This window comes from Erpetoichthys calabaricus, chromosome 2 (assembly GCF_900747795.2).
Source record: "Erpetoichthys calabaricus chromosome 2, fErpCal1.3, whole genome shotgun sequence".
In the NCBI taxonomy this organism is placed as follows: domain Eukaryota; kingdom Metazoa; phylum Chordata; class Cladistia; order Polypteriformes; family Polypteridae; genus Erpetoichthys; species Erpetoichthys calabaricus.
In genome coordinates, this window is record NC_041395.2 from 106196975 (window position 1) to 106222802 (window position 25828).

The 25828-nt window shown below is 37.6% G+C and overlaps 1 protein-coding gene across 2 annotated transcripts in view; it reads right to left on the reverse strand.

Moving 5' to 3' along the window:
* Window positions 1–20410, reverse strand: part of arl14ep (ADP-ribosylation factor-like 14 effector protein) — a 53071-nt gene extending 32661 nt beyond the window's left edge. Inside the window, exon 1 of one of the 2 annotated variants that reach the window (XM_051923197.1) lies at window positions 20273–20410. The gene's annotated coding sequence lies outside the window, so the exon portion shown is untranslated. Of the gene's footprint in view, window positions 1–12542; window positions 12807–20272 lie in introns of those variants that run through there. The other variant, XM_028794236.2, reaches the window with a different exon arrangement.
* Between the last annotated feature and the right edge of the window lie 5418 nt (window positions 20411–25828).

A 25828-nucleotide genomic window follows, 5' to 3' on the forward strand; every position in this document is an offset into this window, starting at 1 on the left:
ACCAAATGGAGGCAAAGAAAAATGTACTATTTGTTGGTTTAAACAGTTATATAAGCAACAAAAGGAAGTTGATCGAGTGACACAGCGTGTCGGAGAAACTCGAAAGCTCAAGTTCACAAAGTCGCACAGTGCCCGAAATAAAAAAGTTGTCACATATCAAAGTCGGCATGAAAAGTGTCATATGAAAGCTTATTAGGGTACAGTGGAAAAAAAAGGCGCACAGTGTGAAAAAAAGCACAAAATGTCAACTTTAATCTCGAAATTTCCACTTTAATCACGTAGTTTATTTTGTCATTAAAGTAGAACATCATAAACTTCATCTTAAAATCGTTTCATTTACTAGTTTCTCAAATCCCATCTTAACTAAAGTAGCACGTTAAATGCTTTGTTGTGTATTTGATCTTCTATGTGCTCTGTGTGCCTGAATCACTACGTGCTCTTCCTCCAACAGGACACACAATCCATTGAGTTCGTAATATTACAGCTCTCTGAATAATTAAAATACTGAGAAGTATACGTGATATCATTTTCATGATGATACGAGTTAAACCATGTTATTAAACATGGGAACACGGTGGCACAGTGATTGTTCATGTCTTACACAAGATGCTTGCTGCGCCATGCGCGACCTTCAATGAAATGCTTTATTACAGAAGTAATGTCTTTTTCAAATGTACTAACCCCCAATTCCTGTCCTTACTTTTCTTTCTCCAAATACCCAATCGCCACACAATCAGCTCTGTAATAGACGTTAAGCCATCTGTAAGCTTACGACGCCGATTCTTCAAAAATTTTAAGGAACATCGAAATATCTTCGTAACGTTTACTTATTCTATCCATCTATCCTTCCAGTGTCGCGCCAGCCACAGCATGAATACAGCGTGAGGCAGGAACAAACCGTGAAGGAAGCTCAAGCTCGCTAGCGCTGCGGCACCATGTAGTTAGTTTTATCTGTATAATAAACAAATTTTGCTGCATTTCATCTTAAAAATGATATTGTCATCATATGTAAATACGCGCTTTATAAAGTGGCTCAGGCTGTGCAATATTATAACTGTATCATAAGTACAATTACCTCACGGTAACTTGCAAGTACAAACAGTTCTACAAGGAGCACTTGATGGACTGATTGAGTGCGTGTATAGTTCTTGGGATGAAACTGTTGGTGAACCGCAAGGTCTGAATAGGAAAGGCTGTGAAGCGTTGGTCAGATGAGAGCAGTTCAAATAGCGAATGGCTGAGGCAGCGAGTGCTTGATGCTGTATACCGATAATTCTCTTTGCAATCGCTGTAGATCTGCGATTCACACTCGGATACAGTGATATAAATACTCCGAGTGGTGCAGTGAGAGTAATATGGAAAAAGATGATCCGCTGTGGCAACCCCTAATGGGAGCAGCTGACAGAAGAAGAAGAAGGTGCAGTGAGAGTAACAACACTAAAGCAGTTATGGTATTTAGAATAGTTTGACTATTCTGTGGACCATTATATTGTTACAGGTTAATTACAATCAGATGCATTAAATTTATGAACGATAAGTGGTTAATTTCAGTGTATTTGATAAAGAATGTAGAAACGGCAACACTATTTATATATGGTCCACCGTTTCAAAGAACCATAATGTTGTGGACAATTGCCATCACGTGTTTGCGATTACTCAGGTGCATGTCATTCCTTCATTAGTACAGGCATAAGATATCTAGGGTTGCTTCTAAATACAAACTACCGTTGGAGTCTGTAGTTACCATTGTTCAACATGAGGGCAAAAGCCGTGCCAATGAAAAGTCAAAGAAGTCATTTTGAGGCTGAAAAACAAGAATGAAACCTTTAGGGACATCGGTAAAACCTTAGAATGATGTAAATCAACTGTCTAGAATATCATTAAGAAGAAAGAACACACTGGTGAGCTCAGTAATCGTAAAGAGACTGGTACACCAAAGAAGACCTCCTCTGCTGATGACAGAAGAAATCTTCAGTGTGATAACGAAAAAGCTCCAAATGCCTGTATGACAGATCTGAAACAGTCTTCAGAAGACAGATGAGTGATGTCACACACTATCTGCAGATGACTTCACAAACAAATACATAAGCCACACAGCAAGATGCAAACTACTAGTTAGCCACAAAACCATGTTGGCCAGATTAGTTTGTGAAAAAGTACTTAAAAGAGCCTAAAGAATTCTGAAAAAAGTTCTTGTGGAAAGACAAGACAAAGATAAACCTGTGTAGACACGAAAAGGAACTGCCCGAGATCCAAAGCATGTAACCTCAACTGGTAAACGTGGTGGGGGTGTTATGGTTTTAGCATCTATGGCTGCCACATTTACTGGCACACTTTATCTTCATTGATGATGCAACTGCTGACAGTAGGGAAATGATGAATTCTGAGGTGTATAGAACCATCTTATCTGCTCAAGTTCCAGTAAATGCCTCCAAACTCATGGCACTTCATCTAACAACAAGATAATATCCCAAACATACTGCTTAGGCAACACAGTAGTTTTTCCAGAGGTAAAAAATAGAATATTAATAATAATAATTCATTACATTTATATAGCGCTTTTCTCAGTACTCAAAGCGCTATCCACACAGGGAGGAACCGGGAAGCGAACCCACAATCTTCCACAGAATATTCTTGAATGGCCAAACCAGTCACTCAATTTAAATCCAATTGTGCATGCACTCCACATGCTAAAAAGAAACTGAGGGGACAAGCCTCCGAAACAAACCTGGTGATGCCTATGAATCACAGACTTCAAGCATTCATTGCATGTAAGGGATATGCAACCAATTCCTAAATACGTCTACTTTAATATATCATTCATTGCTATGCCCTAAACATAATGGTGCCCTGAAATGGCAGACCATGTATAAAAAGTATTATTTCTACACGCCATAAGCAAAATGTATGCAAATACCCTTATATGAAAGTCTGCAATGTGCAGTTTAATCACATAATTGTTTGATTTGTAATTTTAAACTATGGAGCATAAAAGCAAATCAAGGAAAAAAGGTGTCTTTGTCCTAAAAATTATGGAGGGCAGTTTTGTGTGTGTGCATATGTGTCACACATTGATTCAAACAATTGATATTGGCAGTTAAACCCAGATTAAATATACATGCACTTATAGTTTTTAATAATTTTAATCATTAATTACACTACTTTATGTTATACATACATACTATACTTATACAGCTTAAAAAAAGCAAAGACTGCACCAGCTAGAAATTCATAATTCTTAATGTGCAATTATACAGTAAATATGGATTAATATTTTAATTATGCAGTTCTTGTTTCTTATCAAAACTTAAATTACCTCGTGACTCACACAAATAATAAACACAGTACAAACCCTTGAAAACACAGCAAATCTACCAAATGTTCATAAGATACTTGTCAAGGAGATACAAGGCTAACATGCTTAACAACCTTACAACTAAAATGGACAAATTTTGCTTTTATACTAACAAGCCTATTGTTCAGTAAGCAGCAATTTCAAATTTTTCTTCATCAATTCTTTTTCTAACTGAAAACGTAAGCCGTTGTATTAAACAATCTAGCTCACAGTCCAAACTAGATAAGTATGTCCTAACTGGTTCTAACTGGTCAGGACTACTCCACTTGTTTATTTTTTCTCAGTTTATTATTCCACTTTCTTTAATGTAAAGGCTAATATTCTGGTCTACTTTCTCTCTCTGTTTACAGAGTTTGCAGCAAAGGGGGGAAAAAAAACAAAAAAAAAAAGAATAAATTACCGCTAATCTTTGCAAACCTAATGTTGGAAAAAAATGTTTTCTGTGATTGGCCAATTTTACCTATCACCAATTGAGCCCTTTGTAGTAAAAATCACAAATAAGCTTGTGAATAAAGATGCAGGAAAAAGATACAACCATTTTCAGGGAGCAAATTGGGTGGTAGTATATATTTAGTGTCGTGGCCATGAACAACTGCTTGGTACCTTAATGTGTGTTCATTGTTATGTTAATAAGTTTAATATGGCTCAGTGAGGAAAAATTTACACTTGTCATACTTTTTTTTTTTTTTTTTTTTTTAAAAAGTGGTTCAATAAATGAAAAAAAATGTGAAAAATTTGTCAGACCACTGAGAACTGTGAAAACACCACAAAATATCATGAGAGAGACAAGCAGCAGACATTCAACATGTCAGTCAGTATAGAGTTAAAAATTCAAACTAAACCATTTGTCAAAATTATTTAGCAAGAATTAAACAATAACCTGTATAAAATAAAAATATGGCATACATTTTTGGGATAATTCTGCTTATCATTTATATGCAAATGATTCTCAGATCTACTGTAATGGTAAAAGTTTAAGTTCAGAGCTTTCCCAGCTCACAACTTGCCTCAGTGAAATTAAGACCTGGATGGAATACAACTCTTTAAAATGAAACTGCAAAAAAAAAAAAAAAAAAAAAAATGATAATTGGCACTGGAGCTCAGCTTAAGAACAATGGGACAGGAGCTCCTCAATCACCCTTGGTGAAGATCTGGGGGGTATTTTTCGTATGTTGCTTAAATCATCCGAGATCAGGTGCCTCATCTTGGATAAGTTAATGCCGGTGACACTCATCTAGGATAGGTCGGTTTTTCAAACACAGCCGTGTATTAGATTAGTGGAGCTGGATCTAATCCTACGAGATGAATGCGTGCGCCCGCGCCGAGTGAAAAGCACATATATATTGAGTCTAGAAAACATGATCAGCAAGTCTTTGATAGGCTGTAACAAAATGACAAAAGAACGAGGGCATTTTTTTTCCCCCCACACACGTGGCGCAAGAACGTTTATTCGAAGGACATGAAGAATTTCAAGATTTAATATGCACAAGCGGTAACACTGCAAAAGCAGCCCAGACCAGAAAAGACGGCTGGCAAAAAGTGGCCGACAAATTAAACGCTAAGTAGTGTGCATTGTACTTACTGAAAGCAGCGTTTCATTTCCTATGTCATAATACCACATCAAACGTGAGCACAAGGAGAACATGGGAACCAAGAATATACTTCAAACTGGTAAATCTATAATAATAAAAGGCAAAGCCCTCACTGACTGACTCACTCACTGACTGACTCATCACTAATTCTCCAACTTCCCGTGTAGGTGGAAGGCTGAAATTTGGCAGGCTCATTCCTTACAGTTTACTTACAAAAGTTAGGCAGGTTTCATTTCGAAATTCAAAGCGTAATGGTCATAACTGGAACATATTTTTTGTCCATACACTGTAATGGAGGAGGCGGAGTCACGTATCGCGTCATCACGCCTCCTACGTAATCACGTGAAGTAAAAACAAGGAAGAGATTTACAGCACGAGCCACACGCGGGAACGAAGGTAAATGACGTTAATTTTTGACTGTCTTTTAATACTGTGTAAGCATACATATTAACACATGTGCAATTAAACGTGTGCATTTACGGGGTGATTTCTCAGGCTTAAAAGCTCACCTTTTATCAAACGCGGGAACAAAGGTAACTGACGTTGTTCACTGTCTTTTAATACTGTGTAACCATACATATTAACACATGTGCAATTAAACGTGTGCATTTACGGGGTGATTTCTCAGGCTTAAAAGCTCGCCTTTTACTAAAAAGGTAAATGCAAAACTATTTTCAATCAGTTTATTGAAACGCTCCCGTTAAGGATTGCAATAACATATTCGCGAGATAAAAGAACGAAGTAGGGGGAAATGGAGGAACAGCCGGAAACAGCGAAGAGCAAAAAATTAAACAATTGAGAACGGAGCGAGTGAAGCATACAAGCATGTTCATAAGGGAAACAAAGCACGGTGTAAAACGTAAGTTTAAATTAAGTTTATAGAAACGCTCCCGCTGCGGATTGCAATAACATATTCGCGAGATAAAAGTTTAATGAGAGGACACGAGGTATAAACGAACCACACGCCGTGGCGCAACGTTAAGGGCAACAGTTTCAACCATTCTATGATCTGCTTCTCGCAACTGAAAGACGGCACATGGCGGATGTTAGCCGACTTGCTGACCGCAACGTTAGGGGCTTCAACTGTGGCGCTGACGCCACATCTCAGTGCCAACACTTTGCAGACTGTACTTAAAAGACACGCCCTCCTCACTGGACAGTTAAAAAGACCAATCAAACTAACGATGACATCAAGTATTACCCAATCAAAAGTAGGAAAGGAGGCATCTTCATAAAATGCGTGTGGGATGATTTGCATGACACGCTGCTTTAAAAAAAAAATTATAAAAAAAATCCGGGATAAATCCCGTCCAGTATTGATTCAAAACGGGACGCGCAATTTCATTCTCAAACGCGGCACGATTCCGTATTTTAAAGGACGGGTGGCAACCCTACAGTGCCAGGTAACCACCCATACAATCAGATTGTGATTCAGACTAGGAATGCAATGAATGTAATTACCCCGATCTACATACAAGGCGAAAGTCTTGCAACATTCAAAGATGATGGTTTGGGATAATTAGTACTTATTAAGTACACCAGTGCTCCGCAACCGGTGTGCCGCGGCACACTGGTGTGCCTTGAGCCGATACAGGTGTGACGCGGTCAAATAAGACAATTTTCTAACTAAATAATATTTCAACGGTCCTCCTTAGAAACACAATAACGAGAATACGTGCAATGAAATATTCGCGTAAATAGCCTTTTAAAGGTTTCATAATTTTATGTGTCATTTCTCTGAAATAATAAATCCCATCGCCTGTCGCCTACGACGTAGGCCCTACGTAGTCGCCAGACAACTCCATAGTATGCTTTGATAGGCAGATCGCTCCGTGCCCTCACCTAGATTCAATTCAAGCTGACGTATTAGTCGTGCTACGTCGCATTCACTCGTCTTGCGACAGTAGTTATCATTCATTACTATTAGTTGTGTTGCTGAATTGTGTATGGTTAACGTTCTTCGTGTGATTCATATTTAGTTTTATACCCCTTTAAATATGGATAAATTTTTACGTGGAAAAGATTCGTCTTCACGTACAGATGATGAAGAACCCAGCACAAGTGTTGCAAAAAAAAAACAAAGAAGATTGTGAAAAGGAAGTACAACGAAGACTACATTCGATACGGATTCTCGTGGTGTGGTGACGAAACGGCTCCAAAGCCACAATGCATCATTTGCGGCGATCAGCTATCAAACGAGGCAATGGCACCCAGTAAACTAAATCGCCATCTAAATTCAAACCATCCCAGTTACGCCAAAAAAGACAAACAACTCTTGTGTTAATTAAAAATGATAAGCGGTCATGCTTAAAAGATCTTGACCAAGAACTTCGGGTTGCGCTGTCAAATATTGAGCCGAATATAAAACTTTTGTGTTCATTGAAACAAGCGCAGGTATCACATTAATCAGTCATTATGTTATAATAATTATTAAGATTGCATAAAAGTTAATATAGTATAGTTTTTATGTATGTATACTTATAATAAAAAATGAAAATTTATTGTAATATTTGTGTATTAAATTCATATCTATATATCAGTGGCGTAGCTGGAGATCATGTTGCCCGGGGCGGTGAAAAATTTGACGCCCCAAAGCTGAAAGAAATTTTTTTTTTTGCGCCTCCTCAAGGAACAAAAAAAAAAAGAAAGTACCGTAGTTTGGACGCCCCTAAATAGCTGACGCTCGGAGCGGTGCCGCCTCCCCCCCCAGCTATAGCGACGCCACCGCTATATATTTTAGCTTTTGATGTGCCGCGGAATTCTAGGAAGAACTTTGGTGTGTCGTAGGTGAGAAAAGGTTGCGGAGCACTGAAGTACACCATGGCACATAAAAGAGCTTATGAAGCCTTGAACCGAAAAAAGCAAGATCTCAGAGATCGTAAAAAAAAAAAAAAGGAGGTAATGTCGTTTTACTCGCTGTACATTTTAGTCAAACATTACCAGTTATTCCACGAGGGAGAAATCCATGCTTCTCCCACGCTCGGTTATATGTCGCGTGTTCTCGGGTAGGTACACCAAAAAATGTATACATTTAAGCATGTAATGGGCAAACAAAAAATGAGGTATACCCGAAGGCACTGCAGTAATACTCAATGTAACTTTACTTCTTAAATGTTAATGTTTTACTGTTTAATAATTTATACGCTTCTTATATATTGTTCAAATTCTTTTATCAAAATACCAGTGACAGCGCAATGCACGATAACATGGAGTGAATACACCATACGCATCTGCCCACGGCCGCCCTATTGTGCGCAGATAGGACTTGATTCTAAAATAAAATAAACATAAAAAGAGTAATACAATCATCACCCATAAAGCGGATAGCAGACGTGACGTATTATATGTGTACCACATTTCAAGTCAATAGGTGAAACGGTTTGCAAGCTACAGGTCATTTAAAATCCTGGACAGACCAACGAAAAGCCACGGTAGCAAATTATAGAAGAAGATTTTACTGTTTAATAATTTATATTTATATGAAATGTGCTTCTTATATATTACTTCATATTCTCATATGATAATGATGTTTATGTTGTTTATATTGATTTCTATGTTATTGTAAGTGCATCTATGTGTGTGTGTGTATGTATGTATATATATATATATAAAAAATATATGTGTATATGTATATATAATATATCTGTATATGTGTGTGTATATGTGTATATGTATATATATATATATGACAGCAACACTCATAACAATAACACAATTACATTGACAATCATGTTACATTATTTTTAAAATGTTTCCTTTCCTTTTTCATAACCTCTTTAACACACTACTTCTCCGCTGCGAAGCGCGGGTATTTTGCTAGTATTGGTATATAACTATTTAAAGAATTGCTGACATAATCATATATAATATAAAAAACATTAAATTTTAAAGCTAATAAGAGAGCAGACAAGCAAAAAACAGGTGGAGGTCCACACCTAACCCCTGCAAAAGAGTTGGCTCTCCAGCAAAATGCCCATCGCCCTGTTTCTGAGGGCATTCCATGGGGAAGCTCCTCCTCAGAACCAGTGGCAGGATGCAGTGGTCACTTCATTTCAGGTAAAGGATGGTCATTGCATATTTTGTCCTCCATGTGTGCCATAGGTATGTTCCATATAGCCCTCTTTTTTGTTGGGTCAGTTGCAGGGAATATCATATCCCTTGAACCTGTGTCTGACCAACGAGATACTGACGAAGGTCAAATATTTGATGAAGACACTGTGTCTGATTATTCATCAGGAGGAGAGGTACATTTTCCAAATAATGTGTGATCAAACTCCACTCTGATCAGTCCCATGTGCCCCAATCACATTTGGAAATCCTGGTAATAAGAACGTTAGGCTGATTGAGATTCTTCATGGAACTGTGGGTGTTTTAGTCTGTGTATTACCTACCTGCAATGGCATAAAACGCCTCTTTTATTGTCTGCACACACAGGTGTCCAGGAAACACAATGAAAACCCGAAGGAAATATTTCAGAGCCAAACAGACTTTACGAATTGCCTGGCAAACTGCACTTTTAGTTAGATTTTCCGCATCGCCTACAGTATATAAAAAAGTGCCACTTGTAAAAAACCTCAAAGCAATGCATACTCATACTGTCTGTGTGGTTGTGAAAGCCCGACTTCGCCTAGTTTGACTTCAAATATAAGGTGCTAATAAATCTTTGAGGTACAATTTTTGCCCTCGGCTAAAGCGGTATCTTTTGAAAAGAATTTCCTCCAGGAGCAATAAAGGATCTTGCCGATCGCGCAAAACCCTCTCTATATGAAATTCTCTTCGTATAATTTGCACACCAATATCAATTGGTCGCTCATTCATGAACGGCGAAGCCATGAGTGGATGACTTCCACGCACCATCACCGATTACGTGTGTAAACTAATCCTTGTTTACGTAGAACAAACCATTAGGATGTGTTGCTATGACAACACTTCCAGCAAGAGTTTCGAAAAACCGACAGATCCAGGATCAGGCCAAATCGTCAACAATTACATCTGGCTAAACGACTAATCCACGTACGAAAAATACCCCCCTCTTCAGACATTTATCTTCTTCTGCTAGGAATCTTAGCATCACTTTTGTTTCTTCCCTTTCTTATTCTACCCACATTCATAACATTAAGAATTTTTTTTACTTCTACTGTCGTAATATATCCCATGTTTGCTTATGCCTCTCCTTTTCCAATGCTAAGAAACCTGTCCATTCTTTCATATAGATCATAACCACTTATAATCTGTTAGTGCAGTTCCCGTTGGTTCAGAAGTCTGCTGCAAGGGTCCTTACATAGGCCCGCAACAGGGATCACATCACACTCATTCTGCACTATCACCACCATCTCCCTGCGACTCACAGTATAGAGCATACAATTCAATATGTATCTTATAAAGGTTTACATGTCCTTGTCCCAGAATACATCAGTAACCTCCTCCATCACGATGCCCCTGATCACCCACTAAGGTCCCGATTCTTGCATTCTTGTTATACATCACAAAACAACCTATGTTCTATGGGTGACAGAGTCTTAAGTTGTATGACGCTCAAACTTTGGAACAATCTCCCTTGATTAATGAGATCAGTTGACTCAATTTATTCTTTCAAAAAACAACTTAATACTCATTAGTTCAGGAAGGCATTTAAACTTAACCCCGACTTTCTGACCTTTATTTCAGTTAAAGCCCTCTGTCCAGATTCCCAGGAATATGTGTTTACACCACTAATTCTTATTTGTTCAGGGTTTTCTTGCAGTATTCTTATGTTTGCATTTTACACTGTTTTATTTTCACCTATTTTATTTCAAATGATTTGTATAATCTATTTTCTTTAGTATTTTATGCAGATATTATTTATATCCAATGTTGTATATGCCCTGTTGTACTTTGTGAGGCAATTTGAGCATGAGTACGGTGCTATATACAGTGCATCCGGAAAGTATTCACAGCGCATCACTTTTCCCACATTTTGTTATGTTACAGCCTTATTCCAAAATGGATTAAATTCATTTTTTTCCTCAGAATTCTACACACAACACCCCATAATGACAATGTGAAAAAAGTTTACTTAAGGTTTTTGCAAATTTATTAAAAATAAAAAAAATTGAGAAAAAGTGATGCGCTGTGAATACTTTCCGGATGCACTGTAAATAAAATAACTTGTTTTTAACACTTGGTTAATTGAATGAAAAAATGGAAACGGGGAAATGTTAAAAGTATTTGCAGACATATTTTGAAAAATTATAAATGATGGAAAAACATTTAAAAAAAAAAAAAAAAGTTAGAAGACCAGCTAAATAAGATGCATGGATTAGCTAATTTTTAAAACTACTATGAACTACATTTCTGGCACCCTGATTCAAGTGAAAAAGTAACCTTTAATGCTATCCCTTCAAAAATCCTCATATCCTTGTGTCCCAAGAACGTCTCTCTCTCAGCTTTGCGGCTAAGCATTTCCACTGGCAGTGATACACCTCAGGAATCTATTTCTGTTTTAAATAACTGTTTGTTCAAGCCCCAGGTACACCCTGTGTGAAGTTTACATGTTTTCCCCATGTCTGCACCAGTTTCCTCCCACAGTTCAAAGGCACGCAAAGTTTACTGGATTTCAGATGCTCAATTGGTCCCAGTGCGTGTGTTCACCCTGTCAAGAGACTGATCCTGCCTTGCATTCAATGCTTGCGAAATGTAGTATTGTTTTAAAAATACGTGTGTTTTACATTTTTCTCTTTTTGTAATATGCATGCGAGAAATATGCTTGAAATGAAAAAGTTCCATTTTATCATATGGCCATTATTGCACGTTTCTTTATGCCTCCACTGTACTATCGATTCATATGATGATAATCCCCTTTTTGAGTCACAGTACCATATCGATATTTTAAGTCCTCAAAATAAACAAAAACATGCAAGTGCCCGTGCTCTAAACTAGTTACCCACTCACAATTGTAATTAAGTCAAATAAAACCTGGGCGTCTCTAAAATGTCCCCATGGTGTTTAGTACTGTATTAAGAACGCATCTTTACTTAATTAAAAGTATAAAGCCGCGTGTAGCGAAACGAAGAGTTAAACTTAAATGCTCAAAAGCCTGGGTACAAACCCTGACTGGTATTAAACAATTTATTATTATTATTATTATTATTATCATTATCATCATCTGCCGGACGTCTTTATTCAAGGTAGCTTACAATATTACTGGATACAACTGGCTGGGTTTCCTTTGTTTTTCAGTTCACCTCCAAAAAGGCTACCAGTTCATAATAAAATGCAAAAAGAATACATTTATGACGGGTGTCTCCCCCGTGCCGCCGACTCTTAAACTGCTCCTCGTTTACTTTTCAAACCAAGACCGGACAACACTCTTTTATAGACTGCTCGCCCTCGTTGACCCCGTACTGTTTGCGATCTCCAACCATTCACCGCCCACACCGTGGCCTACAAGCCGAGCGGATGAAGGGCTCACTCCAGACCTGTCTCGCCTACAACTTTCCCCGTGCGCGCGTTCAAACGCACCATATTCTTATTCCATGTAACTTTGGCCGGGGCTGCGAAAGCAACTTGAGAGCCAATTTCAAGTCTGCCTCCTCAACTCCCAGCCTAGAACTCACCTTCTTCACTGGAGGCATAGTTCTTCGGTAACACCCAGCTGTGGCCCGACCACCTTTTCTTTCTTTTTTTTTAATGTTCACCCAACAGACGAGTACTATTTCTCCGCCCCCAACACAACATCGCCACGCCTTTTCTACTATTTTAGCTACTTCCGCATTTTTTCTTAAATAAACTGCTTAGTTAAAAAAGGATAAAAGCGACGTCTCCATGTTATTTTGTTTTCTTTTAAACTTAATGCAGCTTGATAGTACAACCATAGACATCAAAACAAAGGCTAGCGCTTCAGGAAGTGTCGCGCGGCAGGGCGCGTTACACGGCCCTCTTGGAAAAGTATTGGATTTCCCAAGGTTTTCTTTTACTACATTTATCATTGTTCTAGCGCTAGAAAAGTTTGAAATGTCCAGTTTATAACAAAAAAAAATGTTCCAACTCACTACCATTGTGCGGAAGCGGAATCTGAGGCCCGAGTTAACATCTGACATTTATCATAATCGATATCCCTCTGGACGGCTAAAGCATCAAGACAAAAATAGGACTTCCACCCCTGGGTGGGTTACCCGACATCTCATACATAATCTGTCATACCATGGAATGGTGAACAGCAGATTTCTTTGGAAATGCCATTATAACTCGTCCCAGGCTAATAAGCAGCGGCGGCAGCAGCAGCAGCAACAATAACAACTTTTATTCTACGTTTGCTATACAGTATAGAGATTATTTGGTATCACAAAATAAGAGTCTTGTCATTTATGTACACTTGGAATCATTTACTGGTAATCCTCTAATCATTTTCACATGTCATGGTACACCTGCTTCTAACTACATAGTTTATATTGGACCATTTTTTCAAAGCATAATGAAAAAGTGCATATTTTTGCGAGTCATTATCAAATTACTTTTACCTAGTATTATGATTTGATGGACTAGATGACTGTCACATTGATTCAAATACTCTCATGTTACACCTAGTGAGTTTGATAAACAGTATTGTCTCTCATATGGCAAACTTTTATGTTCCGCTAGCTGTGTTACCTTGTTTTGCCTGAGATATTTCCCAAGACAGTGGGCCTCAGTTATAGTGCCTTTGGTTAAAGTACTATTTAACTTAAGTACTTTTCTGTAGACAATATCTGTAGGTGTTTTAAGGGTTAATATTATTGGCAGGCAGTATGATGTGATGGTTAAGGCTTTGGAACTTGGACCTCAAACCCTGAGGTTGTGGTTTGAAATTTTGCTACTTGTCACTTCACCAGACTGTGTTGGAACTGAAAAAACACAAGAAATGTAATAAATTGTATCTCAAGCATCATTAAAACACTGTGGAATCACTTACTGTTAAAACATGCTTAACCAATAATAGATGACATCATAAAATAAAGAGTGAATGTTTCTATTGAGCACATTATACAAGTATGTAATATAAAAACATTGTGCTAACTATACTGACGTTTTTCTTACAGGAACTGCTTATGTGTTATGGAAAATGTAAAAATATATCAGGTAAGCATATTTGTGTTTTCTATTAAATAAAATAATTTTTTTAATACATTCTTGATATCTTGGCACAGGAGACTGGCTACTTGTTGCATGATGCTTGAACATACAAGGAATGATTTCAGTATGCTTTTTACAAATATATAATACTACTATTACTACTACTACTACTACTACTACTACTTGCATGACTGTAGGATGTGGAAGAAAATCCACACAGACATTGGGAGAATATAGGTATAGTCATATGAAAATGTTTGGGAACCCCTCTCAGCCTGCATAATAATTTACTCTACTTTGAACAAAAAAGATAACAGTGGTATGTCTTTCATTTCCTAGGAACATCTGAGTACTGGGGTGTTTTCCGAACAAAGCTTTTTAGTGAAGCAGTATTTAGTTGATTTAGTTTACAAATGTGAAAAACTGGCTGTGCAAAAATTTGAGTCCCCTTGTAATTTTGCTGATTTGAATGCATGTCACTGCTCAGTACTGATTACTTGCAACACCAAATTGGTTGGATTAGCTCGTTAAGCCTTGATCTTCATAGACAGGTGTGTCCAATCATGAGAAAAGGGTATTTAAGGTGGTCAGTTGCAAGTTGTACTTCCCTTTGACTCTCCTCTGAAGAGTGACAGCATGGGATCCGCAAAGTAACTCTCAAAAGATCTGAAAACAAAGATTGCTCAGTATCATGGTTTAGGGGAAGGCTACAAAAAGCTATCTCAAAGGTTTAAACTGTCAGTTTCAACTGTAAGGAATGTAATCAGGAAGTGGAAGGCCACGGGCACAGTTTCTGTTAAACCCAGGTCTGGCAGGCCAAGAAAAATACAGGAGCGGCATATGCGCAGGATTGTGAGAATGGTTACAGACAACCCACAGATCACCTCCAAAGACCTGCAAGAACATCTTGCTGCAGATGGTGTATCTGTACATTGTTCTACAATTCCACAGAATTTGTACAAAGAACATCTGTATGGCAGGGTGATGAGAAACAAGCCCTTTCTGCACTCACGCCACAAACAGAGTCGCTTGTTGTATGCAAATGCTCATTTAGACAAGCCAGATTCATTTTGGAACAAAGTGCTTTGGACTGATGAGACAAAAATTGAGTTATTTGGTCATAACAAAAAGAGCTTTGCATGGCGGAAGAAGAACACCGCATTCCAAGAAAAACACCTGCTCCCTACTGTCAAATTTAGTGGAGGCTCAATCATGCTGTGGGGCTAGTTCAGGGACTGGGGCCCTTGTTAAAGTTGAGGGTGAGATGAATTTAACCCAATATCAACAAATTCTTCAGGATAATGTTCAAGCATCAGTCACAAAGTTGAAGTTACACAGGGGTTGGATATTCCAACAAGACAATGACCCAAAATACAGTTCAAAATCTACAAAGGCATTCATGCAGAGGGAGAAGTACAATGTTCTGGAATGGCCATCACAGCCCCCTGACTTGAATATCATCGAAAATCTATGGGATGATTTGAAGCAGGCTGTCCATGCTCGGCAGCCATCAAATTTAACTGAACTGGAGAGATTTTGTATGGCAGAATAGTCAAAAATACCTCCATCCAGTATCCAGACACTCATCAAAGGCTGTAGGAGCCGTCTAGAGGCTGTTATATTTGCAAAAGGAGGCTCAACTAAGTATTGATGTAATATGCACCTGTCTAATTTTGTTATGATGCATATTGCATATTTTCTGTTAATCCAATAAACTTAATGTCACTGCTGAAATACTACTGTTTCCATAAGGCATGTCATATATTAAAAGGAAGTTGCTACTTTGAAAGCTCAGCCAATGATAAACAAAAATCCAAACAATTAATAGGGGTTCCCAAACTTTTCATATAACTGTATATGGTTAGAACCAGGATGCTGGTCCTGTTAGCACAAATTAACACTTTGCCACTTATGCTATATTAATTATCATTAATTCATTTTAAAGAGAGACTCTTATGCTGTTTGCACTCAACATTTACTTTTGGAGTGCAAACAAGATTGTTGTAATATGAACAATATCTCTAATACTATTTTTTATTTCTGTCACAGTCTGCATTATCATAATAACAATCATAATAAAGCACAGTCTGCTTTGTTCACACACATTTATATCGCAGGCTTCTCTGAAAATTCTAACGATTGCCCATTTTAGTAGTACAGCTATTCACAAGTTTAAAAAGAAGCAATGTTTATTGTACTTGCTAACATACAAGCTTGTGATTGATGTGGTCATGCAATGGAACAGTGCTTTGGAAATGCTAGAAAGGTTTTTGGAACAACAGCGAGGCATCTCAGCAGCTCTGTATATAGGCAACGAGGTTGCTTCTGGTGTGTCTGGCATGCAGCGTTCTTGTCTGCAACACATTCACCACTGGTGCCACTGGCCTGAGAGGCGTGGCAATTCTTTTCTTGAGATCCTACTTAAGCCTTGGTACAATAATTTCATTTAAGTGCTTTCTGGCTTGTATAGCATACAGCAGTTCAAAAATCTGTATCATTTTTCAAAAGCCTTTGTTTCCAACAATGGTGTAGGGTCTATTAGCTTTACAGATAAAAGCTGCTACAGATTTTGTTATTTTTTGGGCATGAAGCGAAATAAACAGAAGCTTGGAGCAATCCACTGTTTCCAGTGTAGATTTTTTAGACTCTACTTGTTTGGATGTCGAGTGAGATAACATTTATGGGTGACATCAGGGTAAATGATTTCTCAAATTTGTTATATTACAACAATAATTAACATCTGACTTGCACAGCTTACATATGACTTTGCTTTTATCCAGCTGTTCTGTATTAATTCACCATTTGAATCTGTAGTAAGTCCACACATCTGATTTAAGTGTCTAAGACACTGATTTCAGTTAAAGAGGGCACACCATTTTATGTGAAATAGTAAAGTGCTTTTTCTGTAGAAAGCCTCAACAGTGCAATTTACAGGATCGGATGCCAAAAATGAAAATAAGCAAAAATCTACATATAGCAATTGAGCACAATAAAGATTCACAAGATCGATCTTGAGACTTTAAGAATCGACATCGAATTGTTTAAATGAAAAATAACGATTAATCAGAAAATTGATATTTTTACCTAAGCCACTGCTGCATTACATGACTGAAGTCACTAAGCATATCAAATTGGTTCAGTCATATGCTGCTGTATGTGTCAGTTTCACTATCCATGTCAACATCTGATGACATTCAGCTTCAGTCTGTTCTAAAATTTACTTTATAGGTTTTCATTTACACGCTATTGTGTTTTGGTTAAAGGCTCAGCCCACTCCTGAATATTAATGAGTTACTTTAGACTGGCAAAATGTGTAGAAATAATCATCATTTTTGCAGCATTGTTATTTTACCGGTAAATAGCAGCATAATACTGTCCCAATCATTACTCAAGCATAAAAATGTAAAGCGGTTCATTAAACATCACCCTGCCCGGGGTTTGTTCCTGCCTTGCGCCCTGTGTTGGCTGGGATTGGCTCCAGCAGACCCCGTGTTAGGATATAGCGGGTTGGATAATGGATGGATGAATTAAACATTATCTCATGTCTGACTCGTAATTAACTTTAATTACATAGAATTACAAGCCCAAGTCGTGCTCGGAGTTAATGCCAAGAAGGTTAAGAAGACAAAACTTTACCTAACTAAAAGTAGCTGACATGGAAATGAAATCAAGTTAAAAAGAAAAAGAAGAAAGCCTGGGAAAATATTATTTAACTAAAACTGCAATTTAGTTACTTTAAAAAAAATGAACTAAATCAGTAAATATCCATGCTGTGCATTGGAAAGCATAAGCAAAATATACATAGCAATAATATAAACACATTTGGTACGTACATGTCTATGAAATACAAAAACATTTATAACAAAATCTAAACAAACCACGGAGTAGCATTATTGATTTCTAATGATTATTATTGCACAGTTGTAGTAAAAGTATGCTGCTGAACTTCAACATATGAAAACATTTTTTATTTTCAAACCAAAATTAGCAGCCTTGTACCAACAAGCAGCCTTGCTGGTTTCAAACTACAATTATTATTGTGTTTGTCTAGCAAAGTAGGCCCTTCATCAACTGCAAAATACCTCATATGTTTCCTTACTGGATTGAGATTTAAATCCATGAAAACAATTCAACATATTTTTATTACTGTGCAAAATTATTACAATTTGAAATAAGTAATAAATCTGTTATTTAGATTGATGTTAAAATGTTGTTGCTGATGTTGATCTCTAATAGGAAATCTGTATACTTCATATACTAAAACTTTCATAATTTCTAAATACAAGTTAACAATGTAGTCTATAGTTATCATTAGAAAGCATAATTTGAAATAGCAAAGACTTCTCTATAGAGTAAAAAGCCTACAGTTTTGCAGACAAAGTGCAATAGCAGTCAAAACAAATTTAAGAGGTATAATTTGCATAGCACCAGCACATAAAAGCAAAACTCAAACCACAGTTAATATGTATCTCTAAATAGTAATGTAGAACACAGATGAGCAAGCTATTGCAAAATTCTTGTGCTGCACTCCCTCAAATAAACGAGTGTAGGAAAAAGAAAAAAAATGTAAGTAGGTGGTGCAGTAGATACTGACAGATTAGCAGAAATTGTTCTTTAATGAATACATATGTCATCTTCTGGTTATGTGTGTAGTCAATATATCATTCAAAATTGTAGTCAAAATTTATCCATGCACCGTGGCTGACAGGAAAAGCCCAGCAATGTGTACTGCTGACAAGTAAAACAGAAAAAGTACAGTAGCATAGGCACACAGGTTTCTTGACAGGAAAGGAACTATGATAAAGTCTGTTAACAGTGAAACACATTACACAGGCCAACTAATCATTTTCATGGCAAGCACAAGTTGTACTCTCCAAGTGCATCATACATGACCAAAGAATTGGAGTTGTGGGCTTCGGGTCCTTCACATGTAAGCATGACCACATAAAATGGATGACATGAAAAGAGCTGTGGCAACAGCATAGCAGTGAATGACATTGCAGCAACCCTAGCAGAGTGACCTGGCATGCTGTGTTTCATGAGAGGCATGTGCACCACTTTTCTTCAAGGACTGAAGGTCTCAGTGTTACTGGTATACACTAGTTTTATTTCACTTTATTAAGAATTTGGTAATTTTACTGACTGATCTATTTAACTTTGAGGAGGCATCTTGGCCCAGTGGTTAATGACTTTGCTTCACAGCGGAGACATTCTGGTTCTCTGCCCAGTCACTGTTTGTGTGAGGTTTTCACGAGTGTTGCTCTGGATGCTTTGGCTTTTCTTCCCAAATAGATGCTAAATTGGTCCAGTGTGAGTGTGTTTGTATGTACAGTATGTGTATGTGAGTAAATGTTCTTTACTATGGAATGGCACACCATGTCTGGTATATTCCTTCTTTGTGAATGGATCTTTCATTTTATACATAAATTGGAATAACAACAGATTTTGTTAAAAAATAGACCAAACAAAGATAGGGACAATTAAATGATGTTATCAATTATATGCCCATTCGATTTATGTTTGCAAAAAGAGAGTACAAGAAAAATGTAGTTCTGGAAAGGATTTTAATCAATATAAGCAACAAAAATATTCTTAGACCACTAACATATTGTATGAACTGTTTTGAAGTTGAAACAACACAAGCAGAAACATTATAACAACACTATAAGCAAATGAAAGTTAAAAAACAATTATTGGGAAGAAAACTCAGCAGTTCTCAGTCTCTGTCAGAATTGTGGAGGGTTTAGATGCCCTGGTGAAACTTTTCAACACTGTCTAAACCTGGTTTTTATGGCTCCCTCTAAATAACTAACTTATGCTGGAAATTAATGTGTTAAACAGTTCTATATATTTTCATGATCCTTGTACTATCAGGTGCATTGTGTTTATTATAAACTGTCAACTTTTAACAATTATAAATCTATTAAGTATTCTAAACAATTGTATAATTAAAATCAGGAAAACCAATATTTCCTTGCCCGTGAAGCCTAAACAACCATTTTTAGTGGCCTGATTAAATATGGAAATGGAAAAAAATAATAGGATACATAAATCAACCTTTTCCTGTGAGAGAAGAATTTAACATTTGATCAAGATATTTGTTTAGGAGCAAAGTCCACCAGCCATTAACATTCCATAAAATCACTCTGAAAATTGTTGTGTAAATCAAGTGAGGTGAACTTCTTTAAATTCTTTGGGACTGTTATTTAAACAAGGTTGTCTTTCTGCTACGCACCTCTTTCATCCGTTGCCTCCTTTCCCTTTGCCTTATCCTGGCTTTGGCCCTCTCCTGCTCTTTCTCCTCCTCTGACAGCATGCTATATCGGTATTTCCTCATTCTCTTCCTTGGTGTCTATTTATTTCAGTACTTAAGCTGTGTGTCACTTTGTTGTGGAGGCCACCTGTAAAACATTTAAATATTTTTTGTGATTACCCATAGTGAGAAGTGGAGTCATCAGACTGGATTAATGTTAATGACCTGATAATAGCTAGTAAAGTTGCTTCTGAAATCTGACAACATCCAGATATGGAGCAGAAGCAATTGTACACAGGTAAAATTTTGTACTGTTCAAAGCAGAAGTTAGTTGCAATCCATATTAAAAATCTTCAGACAGAATCATTAAAGTTACTTCAGCTAATGACAAAGTACTCCTAAGTCAGATTCAAGAGGTGACACAATTAATAAAATCAAATCTGATAAAATTGACGATAAATTAAACCCTAACTTTTTGGAGTCTCTCAGTCAGGATTTCAAATTCAATCTCCCAAACAACAATATAAATAATTTATAAAACTAGAGATATTAAAGCTACCAAACATAACATAATCAGTACTGAAAGCAAGATAGGAAAGAGCCATGGACAGGCTGCTTTTTGTTAATTACGAAAATGACTCTATGACTGTTTTTGCAAAGGTAGGAGCCATTTATAAACTAAAGACTGACCAACACCTTTGATGTCTGTTAAGTCTTAAGAGTACTATTTATTCCTAAATGTTCACAAAGAACTCATAATATATTGTGTTGTGCAGAGCAGCCCAGTGGTAAAACTGCTAGAGTGGAAACTGTAACTAAGGATGCATTCAACTCGTACTTAGTGTATAAACTTTAGAAATTTTGTCCTGACTACATGGAAACAATTGCACTTGTGATTTGGAAATGGCCTTCAATAAATGTGACAGCTAAAGAATTTAACGTACTGTAACCTTCTCCACACCTTAACAAGTACCTTATATTCGAAAACATAACTGCATGGGAGGACTGATTTACCGTACTTATGCCCATATTGTGATGTGGCCGCTGTCATGTGTTATAAATGTAAATGTTTTAGCGAGAATTAAATATTTTGATCTTCTAGTCTACAAAGTGCCTTAGGGCACGTGTGCCCCCGGCTGTGTCTACTGCTTTACTATCTGACACAATATACATCTTTACCTCATCCCCGCTGGAAACCATATATGGTTCGCCATTTGCTCAGTACGTCTAGGTTTTTATATTGTGCTTCTCACCTTAGCCTTTAATTGAAGACATGCATTTTAACAGATTTACAGTCCTTAAATAAAGTGAGGCCGCACCTGCTAGTTTTGATTTGCATCGTTTTGTTCTGTAAGATTTTAGGGCTTCTTTACTGGATCTCGGCTCAGCGCCTCATATGTATTATTAACATGCACCGAATGGTACTATAAAATAGATCCGTTCTCCTTAAGTATGCCAGAATTGAAGTTAATTCGTCACTGGTTTACAGTCCTAAAAAAGACTTTCCTTAATTTCTACCGACATGCGCACCAAACAAAAAAAGAAAATATCGGCAAACTTCCCCTTTACCATCTACTGTACCTTAAAGACGGGCGATCACTAAGCTGAAATAAACAGTCTTGCCACGATCGCGAATGGGTGACCGATGTCCTCTCGCATCTGCGGTGCTTTGTTCTACAATGGCTGCGCGCGGTTCTTTTCCAGGCTGCGGTCTACAGGAATTCCCTCTAGTGGACGCAGACGGCCAGTCCCGCTCAGCAGGCAAGCAGATAACGGCCAATCGGTACCACTAAAGGGAGCACGCCAACATGGCGATATGGCCGCTGGATCGAGATGCCCGCTTCTACACTTGGTCGGCTGGGTGGCTACCCGAGTGGAAGAGTTTCGAGTAAGAGCCGTTTAGAGTTGTGATTGTTGTGTGTGTGCCAAGCAGCCCACTCTGACTCATCCACAGGCGTGCTATTTCGGTTGTGCAGACCACGCATAGTCACAGTCTGATGGCGTGTCTTTTATTCCTGAAGGTGGTGCCTTTCGTTTTGGGAAACGAAGAAAATGCGACATGATGTGTATGTCAGTGACACAGATTGGGATAATATGATAAACGCGGTTACGCCACAAAATCGTATTCATGGTCGGATTGCAAATCAAACTTTATAAATGAAACGATAACGAGATTCTAAGAAGTACAAAAACAACTAAATATTACATTTTTCAATGATGCCCGCCTTCATTTGCAAGTTGCTGCTGCACGGGAATTAATTGGCCAAACACGCAACTAACCGTCGCGAAACTAAGAGCACCAAGGGGACGTAGACAATGCTGGTACCATGGGGGAAAGACAGGAATTATCTGTGGACAGGGAATAAGTAACCACCTTTAGCCTCGTCTGTTTTTGAGTATCAAATGCATCTACATCAAGACTGAAGTAATGGCTCATCGTCCTGTCAGCTTCTGCTGTTGAAGGTCGTGGTCTGAATTAATATATAATAAAAATAAAGAATAATTGAAAATGGTTGTTTTTTACAATTTTATTTAAGACGAGGGTTTAATGGGGTGACAACACTTTTAATTAGTGCTGCCTCATTGCTTAAATAAGGTTTGTTTTCATATGCTCCATAGCCAGTGGAATATCCCAACACATACTGAGAAGACACGATTTAAAAACAACTGTTTAAAAAGCATGTGTATATATATATATATATATATATATATATATATATATATATATATATAGTGTACATCGTTTAGCATCACAGTAAGGCTAGAAATTGCCTTGGTTCAACTAAATATTGTAGTTTATATGATTAACCTTGGAGGATTTGCCTAAGTGTATTAGTACTAATAGTAGTAATACAGTAATGTGTATAGAGCACGGTGTACTTGAATGTCCAGCCAACATACATACAGTACAACACGTCCTTTCTCTCCAGCACTATGAAAAACAAGAATAAATTAATGTACAGAACTTAATTATAATTGGTAGAAAACATAAATTTGTTTGCCTGATATACTTCTTATTCCAGTTTCTGTGCACCCATTACCTAAAACCTTGTTAAAAAATAATAAAATAAATAAACTAGGAAAGATGGTTTGTATGCATCTTAATACTGAGTATATACATATCAATGTATGTATGGTATATGCTTTTGAGAATACACTGTATGTTTCAGTACATCGTGTACTTTTCAGTATGCAGCGTATGCCATTTACATACTCTCAGGTGTTTTCATTTCCAATAAATGTTCAAACTTACTGTCGTGTATTTAGTATGATTAAATTAGTAAAGTAGTAAGAATGAATTATGCTCTAAACTCCAATTCATAGAGGTCCCTTCAACATATACACACATACATTTAAATGTTACTTTACAGTAGTGTTCACAAGACATGTAAATTATAAGTATGCCTGTATGCTTGCAGCACAGGTGACAACTGAATGTGGACAGAATACACAACAGTGACATAATATGGACTTTTCTATAGAGTGGGCATTTTGCCTTGGAAGAAGGCATTCCTTCCTTATCCCTCACCTTAAGGTACCTTCAAATGACATCATATATCCATCCTTTAACATTAAACATATTGCAAACGTATTCACATGCCAAACCTGTTTTGCTTCAGGTATGACATTGTCCTCAAAGGTTCCTGTTTATACAGTAGGTGAGAGTGGAGAAGTTTGAGGTTTGATCCTGTGTGAAGGATGATCAAGAATAAGCACTCAAGAGTCAGTTCTATCTTAACTAGGGGGCTCCGCCCCCTGCTCGCTTCGCTCGCCAACCCCTGGTGTTGGGAATGACAAAGAGCGTGATGTATGAATGAGATATAGAATAGTGTGAAGGTGTAGATAATGCAAATAGAAAGCAAACAATAAAGTGTGTGGCACAGTGTAAAGGTTTATTGGAAAATTTCTTTGTACACGCCGTTTAAGTGTAAAAGGTAATTCCAGGTCAGAACTTGTAAGGTCAATGAAGATGGTTATTGTTGTGATCAGAGTCAAGTTTGTCAGAGCTTAGAAAGAGTTGTGTCTCTCCAGGAAGTAATGCAATGACTTGGCTATTTATGTTTTCCACATTAATATTTTTTGGACATAATATAGTGCGTTGTGTTAAAAGGGGCATTTGGTCTAATGAGATTGCTGTTCCAAATCTGTCTGTAACTAAGTCGTCGCAGATAAAGGCTTGAGGAATTGTAATAATATCTGGGTGAAGTCCATCTGTATTGGTGAGTGTACCATCTCCCAGTTGTAATAACCAATTGTTATGATCTGGATCTGGACATCGCATGTTTTGTACTAACTGTATCTTTTGAAAGCAATGCCAATTGTCTGCGTATTTTAAGGTGCACTGAACAATAGCTGAGCGCATGGAATGTGGAACAATAGCTAAGCACTGTCTAAAATCTCCTCCTAATAAAAGTACCTTTCCTCCAAAGGGAATATTATTATTCATAAACATTTGTAGAAGTTTATCAATGGTGTTGAGTAAGTGAGTGGATGCCATTGTACATTCATCAATAATTAACAGTTTTGCAAGACGGATGTCATGTGCAGTGCCACTGTTAATGTTCATAGTGGATACCGATTTGTAGGATCTAATGCAGTTCATAAAGATTTCACTTTCAGGTACATCGTTAGTTAGAAGCTTCTGTAGATATTCAGGATATGAATGTAAAGGAGGCAGTCTAATTTGACCCTTTTGATAACAACGTGTAAATTCATTACTTGTATTGCCAGTTGTTTCTTCAGGGAAGTTAAGTGAATGACAATGATTGCAAATGACATTCATTAATCCCAATGAATTTTCCTGAATAGTGGACTCATTATTGAACGCGTTGTCAGCTAACTGGCGCAAGCGTTTAGCAGGTGTCTGTCGTTGATGTCTGTGACGTGTATCTTTTGCTTGTGCCGTTTGAGAGTCGCGTCGTTGTATGTCCATTATTTAGGACGTGTTGTTTTGGAGGTGTAATCGATTTGCCTGTGCTGTGTGAGAAGCCCGTTGTAGTTTACGGCGTGAATTGTTTGTATTGAGCCTTGCCCGTTTTTATATGTTGGTCAGTTGAGCTTTCTCTTTCTGGAGCCTTGCGTGCTTGTTTTCCGGCAGTCCAGATGCGCGGTGTAGACGTCTGCGTTTATTTATTTTGTCCCTTCGCTGCCGTTTCTGTATGTCTGAGACGGGAGGTGTTTCGTTTTGAACCCGTGCCTGTTTCGATGCAGTACTGTGAGACGCGCGCTGCATGCGTCCACGTTCAGTGTGTCTGTCCATTTGGGTTCGTTTCTGTAACTGTGTTAGTTGAGCTTTGCGTTTTTGGAGCCGAGACATTTTTTCTTCCAGAGTTTCAGAAGCGCGTTGGAGCCGACGTGTATTGTTTTTTTTCATGCGGGTTCGTGTGTTTGGTCCCGTTACTCGAGCCGTATCGTTTTGTACCCGTGATCGTGAATTCATGAATTGTTTGTTCTTCAGCGTTAGAAATATGGATAAGTAATAAGGAGGATCGCACTCACTGTTAATATGGAGTCTTTTCTGCGGTTGAACGGTTAATA